Source organism: Melozone crissalis, unplaced genomic scaffold (assembly GCF_028551555.1).
Source record: "Melozone crissalis strain CALT ecotype California unplaced genomic scaffold, PUWL_Pcris_2 ptg000033l_1, whole genome shotgun sequence".
NCBI classification, from domain to species: domain Eukaryota; kingdom Metazoa; phylum Chordata; class Aves; order Passeriformes; family Passerellidae; genus Melozone; species Melozone crissalis.
The window spans coordinates 14,320,217-14,339,325 of record NW_026535811.1 but is presented as its reverse complement, the minus strand read 5'-3'; the positions used below and the strand labels follow the sequence as shown (position 1 = coordinate 14,339,325).

Sequence of the window (19,109 nt, the reverse complement as noted above, 5' to 3'; positions counted from 1 at the left end):
GAAAAACCTCTTTACCAAGAGAGTGACCAAGACCAGAGAGATGGTGGGGGCTCTGCCCTTGGAGATACCCAGTACCCAACTGGACAATGTCCCAAACAAGCTGCTCTACATGACCACACTTGTAGCATGGGGCTGTACTTGCCACTTCCAGAGGTGCCTTCCCACCACAGCTACTCTGCCCTCCTGTGCTGGGCACAGTCAGCTTAGGGCAAGGTGACCTCTTTGCAGACACTGATTGTCCTGGTCAGTGAATCTTGTGAAGACTGAGGACACCAACAGCAGGATTGCTCAGTTCATCACACTCGTAATGGGATCCTAATTGTAGGTAATTCTAGATAATCAGGGCAAAGACACTTGTTAAAGAGAAAAAGCAGGCTAAACTTATGCAAAACATATTGATAAAGGACCAAGGACTGGGAAGTGACATGCTCCTACAGTATCTTTTAGAGCCAGATTCCATACAGCCTCCTATTCCCCTCACCCCATTCTGTCCTGACTTTTCCCTTTGATCTATCATATCTTACACCACCACAGGGCTTACAAGGGGGTCAGGTGAATCCCATGTGTCAAAACAAACTGTATTTTCTCCGAGTGAAATGGAGGTACCACAACCTCTGCCTTTGTGCAACACCCCACGTCAGGGGAACAAGGCTGCAGTGCCAGGAAAGCAGGAACTGGCTGTGTCCAGCAAAGCTGGGCTGGGTGCTAGGACATGTCTTTAATCTTATGATATAATTTGGTCTATTGACCTTCTCCCTCTCTGAGCACACAGAACAAACTCTGCCTGCTTACATGTCTTTAACCTGACTGAAAGGATTACCGTGGTTCATGGCCTGCCCTGCTCCTCCCTTGGCTGCCAGCAAGGTGGCCCAGTCTCTGTCCTTGGTAAAAAGACGGATCTCATCTGATGGCTGCCATTGACCCAACTTTTTCCCTCCCTTCTTGCTTTTGCTTTGCATCAGCTGCCATGCTTGTAAAGCCTTTTCAAGCTAGGATGGGCTCACAAGCTGCCTGCTTCAGCTCCATAAACCAACAAAGAAATAAAAGGGGGGGAAGCACAAAGTTTTCTGCTCAGATAGCAACATCAGTCACCTGTCTGGGAAAACCTAATGAGCACTGAAACACATGGAAGGAATCACAGAACGATTTGGGCTGGAAGGGGCCTTGAAAATCATTGAATTCCAATCCTCCTTGCCAGGGCTGGCAACAAGACTCTGCTTGTAAAGAAGTTAACCCTCAGCAATGAGAAGAGGGATCCAGCAGGACCTGCTGTGGGCAGTATCAGGGGGTTACCCCAGGTCTCAACTTCATCCTGAGACTATCCTTATTCTTTAGAAAAGCAGATGGACCCTTGGGAAACTACTCTCACCTCTTGTCCATTACTTCCCTCCACCAACCATTTGCTGAAAGCTGTAGGTCAAGCTCCACAGGGATTTCACCAGCATCACCTGCCTGACACCAGGAGCTGGAAGGACAGCACATCTGGTAACAAGGTACCTCTAAAAACCTCTGCTGACCATGTGCTAGCTGAAACAGTCTTCTCACAGAACCCTGGAAAAGTTAGGGTAGAGATGACTCAGGAATGGGAAAGGACAAATTCCTGATCCAAACAGCACTTCTGTTTCAGAGTAGAAGATAAGTTTTCACAAAAGAAAAGCCTGATTTTCTTTTCAAACACAGGGGAAGCAGCAATGATTTTCTCCCCAGGCTCCACACTAAAACAGCTGAACCATTTTGGCTGAAGGCTTTCAAAAGTGATTCAGCCAGAGGCAATGCTCAGCATGGAAAAGTGCAGGCTGAAACAAAAATAAAATCTTGACCTGAAGACAGTAATCAAAAACAGGGTTCACAATATGAATTGTCTTCTGTTAAAGGTGGGGCTTGTTGCACCCACTATTATTAAGCTTGTCCCACATTTCCCATTGTTTTATTTTCTCTTTGTTCCTCCCTCTAAACACATAACAGACAGAAAAAAACAGCTGAAAGGGTATTCAACATTTCTTCAGTTTCCTTCAGGCAGACACACCCTCAGCTGAAAAACACAGCATTTTCAGGGTTAGTGGTGGGATGTTTCATGACCTTGTCAAAAAACCCAGAAACTCTCTAACTCACTCTTTCTCTAACTCACTGCCCCCAGTCACAGATTTAGTCCTGCATGCATAGAAGGTAAATATTGCTTTTCATACTGGCAAGGATGGTTTGTATGACTGCTTAGAGACATGATGAGTCTTAACTCCTGCAGGTTAACAAATAGTAAGAAAAAATTCACATGGGAAGGAAGAGAATGATTCAGTATTTTCCAATCTGGCTGCTAAAATGATTGCAATGCTTAATGGAATTATGTGTTTCAGGCTATGCTTTCTACAAGAAAGTAATGAAAAAAAGATTGAAAAAAACTTGTAATTCCAGATGAGGAAACCAAGACCCTGGGAAGTGAGGGCAGGAGTAGAGGACACCCCTTCTGGGAGAGTTCCTGGCATAACTAGATCATCTCCCTGTGTTTAAGGTCTTGTGTGAGTGTTTGTGTGTACACAGGGGGGTTGCTCATCCCCTTTGAAGGGGTGATAATATTTGCTTTTGCTTTCCAGCCTAATAAATGAAAATTCAATTACTTGAAATCAAACCTGAAGAAGAACTGGTGGCGTGCCCTAGCCTGCAGATTACATCAGTGGAGATGGTGATCAATACCTGGTTTGTTTGGCTTTGAAAGTACCCACAGAGAAGATGACTGTGGTCAATACAGAATAAAACAAAAGAAATATGGACCAGATTCACACAAGCACATCTGCCAGCAGAATCATCTGTCAGCCACACAGGCAGACAGGATTCCACCAGATGCAGTGGAAAGTCAAAGAAATTGGCAAATACTCATTTCTACCAGTGCAGGTGGATGATGCAGGTGCTTTTCCCTCCTTTGATTGGTGTTATAAACAACCTTGTGCTGTGTTACAAACATACCAGTCCTACTACACCAGTAAATAAAAGAATTGGAAAGAATTCAGGGTTATTATGCTTATAAGAAACCCAAACATTTGACAGCATAGGAAACAACCTGTCACTAAAAAATAGTGTTCAGCTCATGAACCACACTGGAATTCATTTTTGAAGTGGTGAGATAATCTCTGCTATTCTAACATAAATGGGACCCAAAGAGGTCCCTTTGAGGAGCAACTCTGCAAAGAGTTTCCTGGCAGGAAGACAAATTGTCTCACATTCAGAAAGGAAATGAGAGCATTAAAAAGAAGAACCTCAACTTCTTCCAAAATAAGTTATCATCAGGGAGACAAATGGAGCCTCAGCAAATCTCTCCTTTGGTGGCCTTCACCCTGCAGGATGCTGACTCGTCCCTCCTGATGTGGATTTAGCACACAGCTTCCTGAAGTGTCCATCATCACAACCTTGGGGCACCATCTGCATGCTCCATGAGACCTTCCTGTACCCACCCCAAGTCCATGACCTCCCACTTCAGTCTGTCCCTATCGAGCATCACCTTCTAAGCTCAAGCAAAGTGTCACCCACAGATTGCTTTTGGGTTCAGCAGAACCTGCTTCCCTCTGTCTCCTCCAAGATTCTCTTTGCTCCTCTCCCACGTATCTTGGCCACCACAAATGCAGAACCTGTTTATGGCAGACTTTATTCTGTATGGAACCCTTCTAACCTCGGCACAGCACATCATCCCCTCGCCCAGCCCTCCTGAGCAGGGCCAGGCAGCACGGGAGCTGCCCAAGATTTGGCCAGCACGAAGAGAAAGCTCACCCAGCTCCAAGGAGGAATAAACCTCTGCAAAGAGAGCTTGCATTTATTTATTTTTCCAGAAGGAAAGCCGCTCTCGGTGGGTGTGTGCGTGCGTGTGTTTGTGTCGGGACAATGGGAAAAAGACAGTGCAGCAGAGCTGCCAGGAAACAGTCGGCCATCTGCCCGCGCAGAGCAGTTTTTCCTTTCCTTTTGTATGGAGAGGAATGGAGCTGAGAGCTGGGAGGAAACCTGAGCGACTTTGCTTTGCCAGGGAGAGGAAGCGTGGGGGAGGGAGCCGGCCCGGTCCCTGTGGTTAAGCGGTCACTGCACTCAGGGCCAATAAAAGCGGGGAAAAAAGCCCTACCAAAACCCCAAATCCTAGGGAAAAATCGCTTTCCTCCTCCACCCTTCCACATGTGGTTTGATACCTCCTCCCTGGCAGGGCGATCCCGGGCACAAGAGGGGTTTGGAGGGAGATGGAAAGCAGCACAAGGGTTCCCAGCACATGCACCCGGACAGGACAGTGACACAGAGAGAAAATCAACCCACATCACTGTGCTGCTTGTCCGCCCACACCCTCTCCATAAGGAGGAATTTGGCAGCCTGAGCACAAAACAACATGAGGAACAACCCTTGGCTCTTCCAAGGCTTCCCAGCCCCAGCAGAAGCCTAGCAAAGGGCAGAGCACGAGGAGTGTGCTGCAGGTAACCATCCATAATCATCTCTACATTCTGCCCCAGGGGCTCCACTACAGCTTCTGATCATAAAACTTTGTAAGAGAGAGGCAGGAAGATCTGATCTCCTGCTACTGTCAGGCAAAAAAGCTGGAAAAATATCATGATGGCTTGGTGGCACATTCTTCTGCCACTTTTTGTGGTAGAAAAGCCCCAGGGAAAGAAAGAAATAAATTAGAGAAGGGTAACATTTCCAAAAGCGAGTACATGACTTTGAAGTTTAAGACCCATTTTCACAACCAAGGATCAGATTTTTTTTTTTTAAACAAACATTCCTACTAGGCTTGCACTTACACTTGCAATTCCATCTCCTTATTTTAACTCCCAAAGAAGTCCCAGCTTGGAATGAATTAGCTCCACATTGTATTCATGTGGCTCTTAGGGACATGGGGTGGTGGCCGACTTGGCTGCATTAGGTTAATGGTTGGACTCCATGATTTTGGAGTCTCTGCCAATCCAAATGACTCTGTGACTGTAGAAGCAGCTAACATTTTCAAAGAATTGTAAGCACACATTCCTCTTGTCCTGACTGCAACAGGAGACAGGTCTAGGTATGGCTGGGGAAATCAAGAGCACGTTTCTCTGCACCTTTGTGCACCTACGCAAACTCTGCTTCTCAGCATGTGCCAGATCCAGCTCCACAGAGCTGGCAGAGCTTGCTAATGTGGGAGATGTCTCAGATAACAGATCACAGCCCTGAAAAGGGAACTTCCAGAAGAAATAATTACTCTACATATGTCTAAAGAGCTTCTTCACACCTGGCAGCTTGGAGGACAGACTGACACAGTGATGCTGTAAACCTAAGCATGTCCAGGTCAGATCTGAACTGACACCTGTGTGCCCTGTCCCTTTCAGAGGTGTGACACAGGTTTCCACGTTCTGTTGTGACTTTTTAATCTTTTTTTTCTCATAAAAAAGAGTGTCTGTGTGTAGCACAGTGTGTGACCTGAAGCAAATTCCTTGGCCGTTTTTCTCGACAAGACGAGAGAGAACACAGAGACTTGATATAAGGAAAATTATTTTTTTTACTATGAGGATAAAAGAGCGCTTTTCACCATGAGGAAAACAGCTCTGGAGCAGCCCTGCTGTCTCCATTACTGGAGGTTTTCAAGACCCAACCAAAGTCCTGAGCAATCTGAGCTCAGACCTGAACCTATTTGAGAAGGAGGCTGGAGTATAGGCCTCCTGTAATCCCTCCAAATCTGGATTATCCTATGATAACAGATCATTAATTACTGTAACAGTGAGTAATCACTCTCATTTTCTCTGTGGAAAATAACAACAAAAAGTACCTTTCAAAACATTATTACTAGATTTTTCCTCCCCAAGTGATACTTTTTTGCCTTCCTCCAACTGATCAGCAAGGAAGCAGTAAAAAACAGCTGCCAAAACAAGATATATAATTACGCTATCCCCAACACATTTCTACTGACTTTTGTCCCGTGTCATTCTGCAGTGCCTAACAAAATCCAACAGCTCCATGGAAGCCATGAATCCACCAATAATGCTGCCTTGGCAAATACTGATGAGTGCTGCAGATTTTCACTATTAGAAAAGGAAAAATATTTTCTTTCCAAGTTCATTCCACTTTCAGAGATCAGGGTACAATTTTTTGAAAAGCTTAAAGTTATTTAACTATTAATTACAATAGTTATTTAATAGTTATTTAAGTATTTAATTATTAACTAAATCAAACACTAACCAGCCAACTACTAAAGAAAAGTAAGAAATACTGAAAGCATATATTTGGGAGATTTGTTTTCTTCCTTTGCTGAAATGTCCCTTTGGGCTTCTTGCAGCAGAAAACCTAGAAACTGGAGAGTTATCAAACAAGCACATATTGTTCACTACTCTCTTCCAAGGGATGTGCTAAGGCCAATACACACATAAAGGACTTTAATTTCCATTGTTTACTTTCTTTCACATACATCTCACTGCTGGGTAATGGAGCAAAAGCAGAGCAGCCGTGTACAATTGTCTCCATCAGCCCTTATCTCACAACTGAAGCAGAGCTATTTGTACATAAGCTTCCAACCCAGAGGATGTGCATCCAAGTTTTGTATTCCAGGGTAACCACTAGGGCATACTCCACCCAAGATGTTTGGATGTTGTGCTGGACTGGGCCCTGATACTGTTTATTGTGCACAGGAAAAACTCATTTCTACAAAGCACTGACAGCGTTTCACAGGGGAACGTTTTACAGGACCCAGAACAAAATATCAAAGTAGGAATCTTCTGGAGTTAAACCCTTTGCAGAAGCACTGTCCCCTGAACTATTGAGTAAACATCATCCCCTTTCATCTTAAATGCTCATAAAGATGCCATTTCCAGTCCAATGCAGGGGAAATCCCAGCTGCACTGAAGGTGACTGCAGTGATTGTGGTGTGACTTCCATTTCACCCTCCACATTCACCTCATTTCTGCTCAGCCCCAGCACAGGGGTACCTATAGACACACAAGCACAGCCCCCCTCTGCTCAAATCCATAAAACCTCTTTGGATGGGATGGGACAACTCTTACAGGCTCTCATTTGATGTTTAAAGAATAGAAAGGTTTCCTGCAGGGCAAGAGATGAGGTCTCCTACAGTAAAGGGCCAGCACTAGAGTGACCTATCTGGTGTAACACCCTGATGATTTGCAAGTTCCTCCGTGAAATTCCCATCCCCACTATGCCAAAAGCATCAGCTTTACACACTCAGCTTTGAAGATCTGGCTCAGGAAGGAGGTCTGCCTATAAATGTTTTTTTTCCCTCTGTAGAAGATGGCCATTGCAGCAAATGCACATTTTCCATAGGTTAAATACTCTATAGAAGGCTTTGGGTTGGAAGGAACCTTAAGGATCTGGTTCCAATCCCCCAGCCATGGACAGGGACAACTTTCACCAGATCAGGCTGCTTACAGCCCCATCCAGCCTGGCCTTGAACACTTCCAGGGATGGGGCATCCCCAACATCCAGGGGCAGGGCATCCTCTTGCAGAGCCTCACCAGCCTCACATGTTGGGAGGAATTTCCTCCTAACATATAATCTAAATGTCCTCTCTTCTGGATCATATTTTTTAACATATTCCTCACCAGAACCATGTTCTTTATACAAAGGTAGAAGCTGCCCAATGCTGCCTCAGTTATCTGCAGTTGAATGCAATGGATATTTGATAACAACTGTGTTTTCTTTACTGAAAAGAGAATGCCTACAGACATAACTGGAAAATTAAATCTAAACTTGATATTTTAGGGAGAAATTCCCCAAACATTTTATTCTATTAGAAGAGGAACAAGAAGAGCTTAAGTAATGCTATACTTGATTTACTTCTTGGTTGGTAAGAAAAATGTTTGGCATTCAAGTAGGCATTCTTCTTCCCATCTCTTCAGCATGTAATAACTCAAATGTTCAGACTGCATAGCATCTACTTAATAAAAATCTCCTAAGTGGATTCACTGCATTGATGTTAAAATGATAAGTAAGACACAGGAGAAATTTCAGCCCTGAAAATAGCTTAGCAAGAAGTTATCTTTGCTTATATGCCTTCCCAAGCAAAAAGAATATTAGAGATGCACAGTGTTTGCAAATATAATTATCATATAAAACTAAGAACACCCCCAAGAGGCAATTTGTGCTCTAAAAGTACTCTCCTCCTGAAATAGCATCTCACAAATTCTGAACCACAGGATAAAAGCGCCTGTTTCTCTTACCTGATCAGAAATGCTCCAGAAAATAATTTATCTGGTCAAGATGCACTCACATACTTGAAATGCAGCTGCATGGTCTCAGCAATTCAATTTGCATGAATCACAAACAGATTTAAGTGCTGCTGGATGAGTAAATTACTTATGGTTTTTGAGTAACTTAAATAATTTTTGCCAAGTTTGATCTAAATTCAGTATGCCCCCAAAAAACCCCAAACTCAACAGAGAGAAACTTTCAAGAAAACATCTGAGGTAATCTGAAGGAAGCTTACAAGAGTCAGGTTCTTTACTGTGAAATGACATTGCTTACCAAAATTTAGCTAAATTGAGGGGGTGTGTGTTAAACCCTCCCTTTACAACGAGCAGAAATACTATTTAGGCTTTCTCTCCTTCTTATTTATTTCACTGGAGGGAAAAAAGGAGGGAAGAAAATAGATGGGGCTACCCTGCCACCTTTCTCCAAGTAGTGAGTTATAATTTTCTTTTATTCAATCATGAAACTGAAAAACCAATATCACAAAATTTCTTCTAAAGCATAAAAAACCTCCTGACCTCACTTTGAGGTCATTGCTCAGCTTAAGTTAATGGAGCAATGACAGTGCCATCACCTTGCTCTCCTGGGTAACCTCCTCCACACCTCTCACTGTGCTTCATCACTGCATCACCAAGTCACGCTGGCTCTGCTTCACAAAAGGTGCATTATACATTGTTCTGCTTAATTCTGCATTCAAGGATTTCACAGCAAATCATACCAAAATCTCCTACATCAAAAATACCCCACTGTTTACATGTTAAAAAAAAAAGTTACATGTGGAACAGAGGCAGTGAAACAGCTGATCTGCTGTTGGTGTGTCAGGAAAAAAGAATGGGTTGGTGATTACCTACTTCTAGAGAGAGAGGGAGAGAGAGGGAGAGAGAGGAAGAGAGAGGAAGAGAGAGAGAGAGAAAGAGAGAAAGAGAGAAAGAGAGAGAGAAAGAGAGAGAGAGAGAGAGAAAGAGAGAGAGAAAGAGAGAAAGAGAGAGAAAGAGAGAGAAAAAGAGAGAGAGAAAGAGAGAGAGAAAGAGAGAGAGAAAGAGAGAGAGAAAGAGAGAGAGAAAGAGAGAGAGAGAGAAAGAGAAAGAGAGAGAAAGAGAGAGAAAGAGAGAGAGAAAGAGAGAGAGAAAGAGAGAGTGAAAAAGAGAGTGAAAAAGAGTGAGTGAAAAAGAGTGAGTGAAAAAGAGTGAGTGAAAAAGAGAGAGAGAGAGTGTGAAAAAGAGAGAGTGAAAAAGAGAGAGTGAAAAAGAGAGAAAGAGACAGAGAGAAAGAGACAGAGAGAAAGAGACAGAGAAGGAGAGAAAACAAATGCAATGGTCAGTCTTGGTTTTTCAAAAAGCAGATCTTGATCAGGAGCCTGAAGTAAAAGACTCCTTATTGCTCGCTACAGCTCCTGAGGAGGGGGATGCAGAGGGAGATGCTCAGCCCCTCTCCCTGTACCCAGTGACAGCACACATGGGAATGGTTCAAAGCTGCAGCAGGGGAGGCTCAGACTGGACATTTGGAGGCATTTCTTTGCCAAGAGGGTGGCCAAGCATTGGAACAGATTTCCTAGAGGTGGACAGTGTTCCATGTCTGTCAGTGTGTAAAAGGCATTTGGTCAATGGCCTTAATAATGTACTTTAACTTTGGCCCTGAAGTGGTCAGGCACCTTGGCAAGATGATCCCTGTGGGTCCCTTCCAAACTCAGTCTAGTCTAATTTATTCTATTAATAACAAAATAATAATAATAATGACAAAAATATTAAAAATGATAATATTCTAATGAAAGGCTGCCATATCAAATTCATAAGAATAGCAAGAGGGACTGGGTTAGACATCTGCGAACACTGGTTTGAAGGACAGAAAAAGATAGAATTTGTATTCCTGCAGTGGTTGCTGGTCAGCTGAAGTCCTTCACTGCTCTAAAACGCTAAGTTTCTGCTTCTGATAATGTTTCCAGATTGCTTTGGATGAGAAAAATGATTTTACCCCATGCAAACAAACATTAAGCAAGTGGAACTGAAACAATATATTACATGTCAGAATAAGTTATTAAAAAACCCCAAGCAACCAAAACACCACCTCATCAAATTCTGACAACATTTTATGAAATTTGTGTTTTTTAGAGGTGATCCTAATTTTCCTTGAAACATACCCAAAATTGTCTTTGACTAGTGGAGGAATTTATGAATTTAACAGGGAAAACCCTTGGTTTCCCACAGAATTTGAGTAAACGAAATCATTCTATAAGGAAAGTTTCCTGCTGTGCAAACAAGAGGATGCTGATAGGGCAAGGTTTAGCACAGACTAAGCAGCAAAAGCTGTCAGAATCCTTCACCACCACAGGTACAGGGCTGTTATGTGAGAGGTGAGACCATGGCAAAACCTCTACGTGGAGTCATTCACAGTAATCTCAGGGGACAGAGACAGAAAACTGATGCAACACCAGTTACCATGTGTTGGTTTCCCAGTAGGAAACCTCTCAGGCTTCTCTCAGAGCTTGACAAGGCTGAGAAACAAGAGCCAGATAGATCAGGGCTTGTGACATCATCTGGAAAAAGCTCAACATCTTACACATTTCTTCAGAGTAACAAATTGTCTCGTAGAATTTGACTGGGGATTGCTGAACATGCAGCCTAGCATGTCAAGGCAGGGAAAAGCAGATTCTCAGTTACTTAATCCCAAGCTCTCTGAATTCAAGGAAAAAGCTCTCATGGACCAGTAGATTGTGGAGGATGCCCCAGGGTCTGGTTTTGGCCAGATGTTGATTTTTGAAGCGCTACATGTGCTGATGCAGAGACTTCCTTCTCAGTTTTAGTAAGGGGCATTTATTTCCCCTTGCTATTAAGCCACTCTGAGCTCTGGATAACCCAAGACTCAACTCTTACCCAAAAGGCTTCACAGGGGAAGCCTTTGGGATCACAGCATGCTTTGCAGCTGAAACACATTTTATTTTTGTATGTAGAAAACACACATCTTCTGCAGGGCCTTAATGTTTTGAAGAGAAATCTCCAATAGTCTGAAAAGTCACTGGGAGCTCTTTCCTTTTTAATTTAGAAAGGCAGTGTTTGGCTGACACTGGCAAGCAAACTCATATTTATGAAGTGCCCTCTCAGTGTCCCGTGAAATCTGCCATTTCCCTCCATGACAGTCAGCACTATCTGTCATGAGAACACAATCCCCTGGGACAGGAGCCCCTGTGCTGCTCTCCCTGCAAACAGATGTATGCTCGGAAAGTCACGGCCGCCTCTTGGCAGAGAGCTGCAGCAGCTGCACATCTGCAGAGGGGAAAAGCTTTCAGCAACAACTACAGAGGGATCTCATCCTCCCCCCGCCTGCAGAGCAAGCTCAGCATTGGTTCCTCTCCAGATGACACCCCGATGGGTTGATTTAATCACTCACACATGCATGCCTATCCACAATGCTTCCAAAATACCAGGCCTGTGACTGCATCTCACCTGAACTGCTCACAGCAACAGGGCTTATCAGCAAGAGGCCTTGCAGGGTAAGAAGAGAAAATCCACGTTCAAGGGGCCTGCTAATATAAAATGATTCTGCAGAATACAGTGGGTGAGTGAGAGACCACTTGTGATGAGGAGAACACCTAAGCACATGCTTGATTTTAGGTCTGTGCTCAAAGCATATCACTGTCTTCAATCAGACTGTGTGAAGTTCAGTTCCAAACTTCCCAGGGCAGGAATGATGCACTGGGTGGATTGAAGCATGTGCCTGACCTACATGTCTGCCTAAACGATTCACCAGACTGGGGACACCGTACAGAATATTTAAAGGTAGCAGGAGCACAGAAACACTTCATCACTTTTATTCCCAAAGGGAAATCTAATTAAAATACAGAGCATCTAGCCATTTATAGTTATTCTGCTTACAAAGAAACAGCAAATCTTGCTCCCTGAAACAGTCTCTCCAGTGGGTTGCCAGAGTCCCCAATAAGTTTCTGGAAACACAACTACGTGCCTGAACTTGGCCAGGAGCCAGCTGCTCTCTGGAATCTGAGGATCAGGAGTCTCAAGGTCTGGCAGGGTCTCATCCAGAACTCTTTCAACCACTTCCAAGTGAGGTGGCACCTTTCCCCACTCAAGCTGCCCCTGACCATCACCAGCTCTTGACATTTAAGTGTCTGGGCCAGATTTTCAAATGAGCTCAGAGCAAAGTTTTTGTGAGTGCTTCTCCAAGACCAGCTTTTCTGCCAGGCACAATCTCCTGCACAGATATCCTACCAAGGCAAAGCCTTTCCAAGCAAGGCCAGCACCCCACATGCTGAACTGTTCAGCCAGTCTGATTGTGGGATCTCAGCCTCTCAGGGCTGAGGGACAGAGTGACCGAGACCACCCCTGGGGGGCTCGGGAGTCCTGGAATGTTGCCAGAAATGTCTGGTGGCTGGACTTTGATCCCACATGGGAGATGACATCAGTATGAGGATAGGAGGATTTCACCGGGGTGAATGGTGAAGGGACAAGTTAATTGGAGTGTGAGATACAGGGTTTAAGATTTCTGTACAGGGGGGTCTAGAGAAGTAAGATGGAGGAATTGGGGCGTGCCCTTCTCCTTCTTCTTCTTCCTCTAGGCCTCCATCTTCTGTGGTGATGTTGGCACTCCGGGATTTGACCTTACTAGGGGAACACTGGTTAATAAGGGTAGAGGGTATTGGAGAAAAATGATAAATATTGTATACGTAACTCCGAGTATAAAGATAGGTGGCCGCCCCAGGGGCTCTCAGTGTGTGCCCATGGCTGACTGCTGAGCAGAACTCTGTCAGGCCAAGAGAAAATCTTTTAGATAAGCAATTAATAAACACCGAGACCGAGAAAAGATTTGAAGTTTCTTCTCGTCCTTCGGAACGCGGGCGACCCAAGGCCATCTTCGGGCTTTTCCAGACCATCTAAACAGCCCAAAATCCGACATCTGATTACTTACCATTATGCCAGATGAGGAGATGGGCATTGGAAATTACAGCTGCCAGCACCTCCTGGCAGAATCCATCTTTAACTAGGCTCCATTCAGATCAACAGCTCTCTGCTGTGCATATTCTAGAGGGAATGAGAGCAGTGGAACAAACCTCCACCAGCATTTGCCGTGCTGTTATACAGAGGAGGCAAGACTGGCCACAGTTATAGGATGAAAACAAAGCAGTGCTCCTACAATGGCTCACATGGCAGCACCAGCAGCAGCAAGTCCCAGAGTCCACTCCAGGCATCACAGAGAGCTGACCCACAGCTGCCTTACCTGTCTAGCTCCCTTCCTTTTGCCTTTTCCTCTGCTCTTCCATCACACTTCCCAAAATGGTCCAGGCCCCTTACTCACGCTTCTAGATGAGATCTTGTCAGCACTGCACGTGGAGCCAAGTGCATGAAGAACCCAGGGGATGGCCAGGGCCATCTGTTACAGGCTTTTCTCTCTGTGAGCTGGTGTTTTTATTTTAACTCCCTCTGCTTCTGGGCCCCTCTTCATCTCTGGCTCCTCCCATCTCCCTCTCTCTGCTCATGAGGACAGAGTTTCCATGCTGGCCCCGGGCCAGCACATGTATGGGCAAAGGCAGAGCTCAGGAAAAGCCATCTTCTGCTCCCTTTCATCACGTAAACACTGCCAGTTCCCAGCCCAGGAGCACGGGGCTGAGCCAGAGCCCTGCCTGCAGTGCAGGGGACTGAAGAGCAGCAAGTCCTGCCCAGGCTGGACACGGCAGCTTGGCTGCAGGGCAAACATCTCCCTCCCAGCCCTCCTGCTCCAGTGAGCAGCCTGAGCCCTTACCCCAGCCAAGGAGGCAGACACAGACACACCTCACATTCAGCAAAGGTCACGTGTAACAAACAGCACATGCAGGTAACAGTCAAGCCAAATTCTGGTTTGTGCCAGCCATTAAAAACTAGGAAACCAGAAGACCCCAAGCAAAGCTGACTGGCAGTGCCCCAGCACTGGGATGAGAATCTTGCCCTAAGAAGGCCTCAGAGGTGTGCTAGCTCCTAACAAGTTTAGTCAGTAAAAACTGACCTAATCAGTCAGTTAAATCACCACTTAAATTACCTCTAGCTCTTGCATCTACTCTGCTAAATCCTTGAAAGTAACATTCTGCCAGCTGCAGCTGGTTTCCCTAACCTGGGGAGGGGAAAAAGCACTGAAGCAAAGAATGAAGATTATACCAGCATTCATTCCAGCAGGACATTACTCTTTCAAGCCTGTGCCCTTCCAACTATGCTTGACTTCCTTCAGCTTTACCATGGGGTAGTACTGTTTTCAAAAAAGACAGAAATTATGTCCTCAATACATGTTATCTGCATTAAAAAAAGGAGTCACAGGGTTTCAAGCTTCTTGCAAGGAAGATTTCCCATGAGACCCCTTTTGGGGTTTTTGTTGCACACACAGAGCACCCCACATTTGCCCAGCAAATTTTTAGGCAGTGCATTGTTATGATTATTTAGGCAATGTATTTATGAGCAGTACAAACTCAGGGGGTTTCAGGACAGGATCACCCCAGCCATCATGCCAGGATTATCCCAAGAGCAGTCAGTCCCTGTGAGCAGCTCCAAGGGTGACAGGCTGGAACCACACCACAGGACTCAGAGCTGCTCAGAGCTGTCTCAGCACAGCACAGACTGGACCATCATCATGGCAGAGCCCCAAAGGTGTCTTGCTGCCATGAGCTCCCAGCTCAAGGAAAGACATAAACTGGTGAAGACTCTTAGTGGTGGGTAAGAATACACTGCTTTCCTCAGGAAAGGCCTGGGGAATTATGGCTTTCACCTCATCAGCCCCGTGACCTCAGACACAGAGCACCTTGCCTCAATTGGGTGGTGAACCATGTAAAGGCTGGGAGAGATCTTGAACAGGATCAGCCTATAGGACCTTATTTGTTTATGTAAAACAGTGCTGATGCCTTTTAGTGCTTTATATCAACCTTGAACTGACCCTCAGCCTGCTCTGTGCTGAGCTTCCACAAACGGACACAGGCCTCAGTTGGAATCCCAGGACACAGAGGTCAGAGATCCCAGGGACTCCAGACTGTTTTAGGCATCCACTTCAAGGTCACCCAAGGCCCCTGCAGAAGCCACATTTCAATGTAGCACATCCATTTCAACAAGATTTCAAAAGCAGAGCCTTCCTGAGGCTGGGAGCTCAGTGATACAGTCACCCTCACTAAAGCCTGGGCTGAAGCCACCCCCAAACATTGTGCATATCCTCACATTTCAGCCTTTGCTTCAAGCTTCCAGGAGCTGATAAAGCATCTCCAAGGTGGAGACCAGAAAAAAAATCCCATAAGCAAGATGAACATGCTGCTGCCCTTTCCACTGCACTTCAGAGTACAGTCAAACAAACACTGTTTCTTTTCCTCCTTTGTGCTGTGAAATAGTGCTCACAGATACCTCAGACACAATGTTATTTGAGCTGTATCTAAGCAAAGCCAGGATCACTCATTTACTGTCAGGACTTGAATGAAACAAGAAATTGCTTTCCAGCTCCATCCCACTCCCTCCTTCCCTCGGGAGAGTCTTCTCAGCCTGAAAGGAACTGCTATGCAAGTGCATTAAAAGTCCTATTTCAGCATTTCTTTCATAGTAGAGGCCGCTTCCAGCCAGCTCTTGGGATCCTGCCAACAGACATATCAGCCACTAGTACTCCAATCCTTCTGCTAAAAAACACTTCCCTAAAGAGCTTGCACCCCACTTCTGAAGGCCTGAGACCATCACAATTAAACAGCCTCAACAAGGGTTTAACACAGGTTCTTCCCCACTCCCATGGGTTTAATGGGGCACTACACAGCTTTTTCTCCCCTGGGTCTGGCCCCCACTTAGGAAGGAGCAGCTTCCACACAGCTCCAGCCAGGAAATAAATGTCAGGTGTTACAAAAGGAAGGGAGGACCAGCTGCTTTGAATGATGCATTCAGGGGATCCAAAAGAACATGGCACTTATCAGATACGTCTGAAATGCCCAGCATCTCTGCATCTCTCCATCTTTAAGAGACTGGTTCTGTTGTGTGATGATTTCATTAGCAAATTTCTTAAACTTGGGGAAGAATCAAGCTTGCTTCTGTGCTCCCAGAGTGCCCAGCAAAATAGAGATTTTAAGTCCTGTCTGTATGAATTAGTTTTCATGGCTGATATTAAGAATAACTCATTGGAAAAGCTACTCCTGGATTAAGACCATCTCTGAAAAACAAAGTTTACGGGGTCTTTATTTATTATCTCCTTGTCAAAATGAACATTTCTAACGTGTAAATACATCAGGTATGGGAGAAAGACAAGCCTATTGTAAGTGTCTGACAAAGGATCTAAATGTTCTTCTTGTTTCTGGAGAACAGAAAGCACACACAGAAATTGTCTCTGCAGACAAAATGTCCTAAAAGCTTTCCCAGGGCAGCAAGCTGGGGGCAGCACTGAAAGCAGCAGCACTTTGGGACTCTCCACATGCACTTGTGCTCTACAAGGAACGCTGCACTTTGGATGTGAGCTGATGAACAGGGAGAATCCTCTGCGTGCACTGCTAGGACACGGACGTGCTGAAGGCTTCAGCACACAACCTTCTCACCCACGCAGGCAGAGTGGTCCCAGCAGAGCCATAAATCTTCCCTCTGCTTTCTGCATCCCTGGCCACTCCAGCGCCCTTTGTTTTCTGTGCCTTCTCTTCCGTTTCTCAAAAAGGCGCCTTTTTACCCTGGGAAATCCTGTGGCTTTCCTCTCATTTCCATTCTTAGCATTTTCAGTTGTTTCCAAGCCTGACCCAACATAGTAGTTATCCATTTTCACAGGCTGAAACACTGCCTGGATTATTTTGAAAACCCAAACAACAACCAAGCAAAACTTTTCAAACCCAACATGCACCAAACCCCACAAACACTACCCCAATGACAACAATTCAGAGCACAACACAAGGGTGGAGGAAATGCATTCCTCTCCTCTGCCAGGATGCAGTAACAACTCCCTTTTTGGTGGTTCAGTACATTATTGGACCTCACTACCACATACCAAGAAGCAGTGGTCAATAAGGTGGCAGCCAACACAGAAAACAGCTTTTTAATCCACCAGCAGCTCCCCTCACAGCAGCAAATAAAAGCCCCATGGAAGTCCCTTTGGTCACCTCTATCCTTCCAGCTGAGCTCCAGGCTGGAGATGCTCTTCTCCAAAACCAACAAACTTAAACAACTACTTAAATGGCAAGAGCAAAGGTGGCTGGGAATAACTCAGGGTCAGGAACAACTTGCTGACCTGTCTTGGAAACAAGATGCTTCTTGTAAAGAGCAGAATTAAGGGCCCACATTAGCACCTAGTCCCTGCACCTGTGAGGAGGCTCCAGTGCAGATCCAAGCAGTCAGAAAGCCGCAATCCCCATGACCATCACTTTTCCAGCACCAAGCATCAAGAGACATGCTTACTGGACACTCAAAAAGCCAAAACCTCTGAAAGTGTCCCAAATACACCTGGCATGGTTTTACCTCCCAGTTTGCATTTGACACCTTGGGACCACAGCAGCAGCCAAGTGTAACTTCTTGTTCCCTTCCTAAACAACATTCCCTTCTACCAACTCCCTGTCCATCAGCACCCATCATCCTTGGGTACAAGAGAGGGAAGGCAAGAAAGCGTTTTTCCCCCCAGGACAGGTGAATACTCCCACCGATCCCCACCGTGATAAGCCACAGGCTGCACACAACTGCAGGTACTCCTTCCAGCCGAAGGCAAAGGAAGAGGAAAGCAGGCTATCCAGGCAGAGAGAGAGAAGCGCAGGGCTAATCTCACATGGGGATGCAGGGTTTTGGGAACCGAGAGCTCGGGCTGTTTGCTCCGGCAGGGCCCGGGCTTCCCCCAAAGAATGCGCTTAGCGTTTCCTCCTCTGTTTTGTGCTGGAGACCGAGGCAGGGCTGAGTTCACTCAGGGGCCCCGTGCTGGGTGGCGGGGCTGCCGCTGCTCCTCCGCCCCACTGCTCCCGGCCCGCTCGGCTCGGCTTTCCAGCAGCGGCCCCGGTCCCCTCGGCCCCTCAGCCCCGGCCGAGCCCCGCTCCGGCAGCGGGCCCGGCCCCCCGCGCCCGCCGGGAGCAGCAGCCGCCCCGTCCCGGCGGGAAAGCGGCTCCCGGTGCCCGGGAGCGCGGGGGGACTCGGCTGGCGGCCCCCGCTTTCCCTCCCTGCAGCCGGGATGAAGAAAAGCCAAGTTGGGGCGCGGAAGGGAAGAGGGAATTCGGGATTTTTTTGGAGCGGCACCTCTGCCCGCTGCTCTATCGCGTTAGCGTTCTCTCGGCGCCTGCCTACCTTCCTCGGCGGCGGCGGCGGAGCGGGAGGGCCGTGTTCCGGCATGACGGCGGCGGCGCCCGGCGCCGGGCTGGCGGCTGCGGACCCGCGGCTGGGGGCTCCCGCCCGCCCCCCGCCGCCACCGGCCCCGGCCCCGGCCGCCCTCCGGCGGGAGCGCCGCCCCGTCCCGTCCCGTCCCGCCCCGCCGCCCAGGCGGCCGCGCCCGCCCCTTGCTCCGGGCATGGAGCGCCTGTGCTGCCTGCCCCGGGGAGGGGACGGGGGCTGCCGGTGTCAGCGGGGCAAACCGGAGCGGAGCGAAAAGCCGCCGTGCTGGTTGCACACAGAAAGATTTGCGGGGAAACGTAGAAAGTCCTGACTTGCTGTCACCCCAGTACCCGTCACTGGCACGGCTTCCCGAGGTTGATGGGGGTCACAGAGCCATCGCACCTGGGAGAGCACCTGGCCAGCAATGCCTCAAACCTGCAACACGAGTTCTGTCCCTTGATCTGAGACTAGTATTAGGGAAAGGGGCTTCACCCAGGGGCTGGTCGGACACTGGAACGGGCTGCCCAGGGCAGTGGGCACAACACCAGGCCCGACAGAGCTCAGGAGGCGTTGGGACAACGCTCTCACGATGCGACACTTGGGGTGTCCCGTGCAGGGCCGGGAGCTGGACTCCAGGATCCCGACGGGTCTCTTCCAGCTCAGGAT

General features: G+C 46.9%; 1 protein-coding gene across 2 annotated transcripts in view; it reads right to left on the bottom strand.

The window, feature by feature from the left end:
* DENND2A (DENN domain containing 2A) overlaps nucleotides 1-18,507 on the bottom strand; it is a 59,066-nt gene extending 40,559 nt beyond the window's left edge. For both annotated transcript variants that reach the window (XM_054282059.1, XM_054282060.1), the window contains exon 1: nucleotides 18,420-18,507. The gene's annotated coding sequence lies outside the window, so the exon portion shown is untranslated. The remainder of the gene's footprint in view (nucleotides 1-18,419) is intronic.
* Between the last annotated feature and the right edge of the window lie 602 nt (nucleotides 18,508-19,109).